The 737-nt window shown below is 38.4% G+C and overlaps 1 protein-coding gene across 1 annotated transcript in view; it reads left to right on the plus strand.

Moving 5' to 3' along the window:
• HPGDS (hematopoietic prostaglandin D synthase) overlaps window positions 1–737 on the plus strand; it is an 18581-nt gene that overhangs the window by 10421 nt on the left and 7423 nt on the right. The gene's annotated exons all lie outside the window — the stretch shown is intronic.

Genomic DNA, 737 nt, shown 5'->3' on the forward strand with positions numbered 1-737 from the left:
ACAGTTTTTCCCAGCTTAAGCTTTGCTCTGAGGTTTCAGCCCCACTTGATACCATGCAAGAAGCTTCTCCAAAATGTGACAAAACAGCAGCCCAAGTTTTAACATGCATTATACTACTAAATTATTGACTGAAAAATAAGTTTGATTTCTTCTCTCAAACTCTCTTACAGATAGCCATCACACCTGCTTAGTTTGTCTTCCCCTATACTTAAAGTCTGGAGGCATCTTTCCCATGACTGACTGAATTTTTAGTTGAATGCAAGCCAAGTCAAGTAAATTTGAGTATCTTTCTAGCATTTGCAGTTCAGTGTGAAAGCTGCATTTGAGTCTTGGTGATGACTGCCAAGGGAAACATCACAATATAAGTCCTGAAATACAGATACTCTTCTGAAACACTACTGCTGAATTTAAAACAAGTGTAAGTGAAAAAGCACCTTTGTAGTCTTTATCCAATCTCTTATTTCATAGCCCAGCTAGATTCTGCACTACAAAAATCTTTGTTAGTACTTTGCCTAACCTTGGCAGTCACTTTCCTGCGGAGAAGAAAGCAGAAAAGGAAAGGTGGGGGTGGGGAGAGATTCTACTGAAAAGTTTCCCTGTGTGAAGAATTCAGGATATGTAGCAGCACATTCAGCCTTTAGAGCACAAGATTAGAAAATAGGAAATGCAATACCTGATTTCTCTGCTATAGCTGCCTTATTGTAGCGTGATCTGGTTATATCCTTAACTTTTTTTTA

The sequence above is a fragment of the Charadrius vociferus genome, unplaced genomic scaffold (assembly GCF_000708025.1).
Source record: "Charadrius vociferus isolate BGI_N301 unplaced genomic scaffold, ASM70802v2 scaffold410, whole genome shotgun sequence".
Lineage (NCBI taxonomy): Eukaryota > Metazoa > Chordata > Aves > Charadriiformes > Charadriidae > Charadrius > Charadrius vociferus.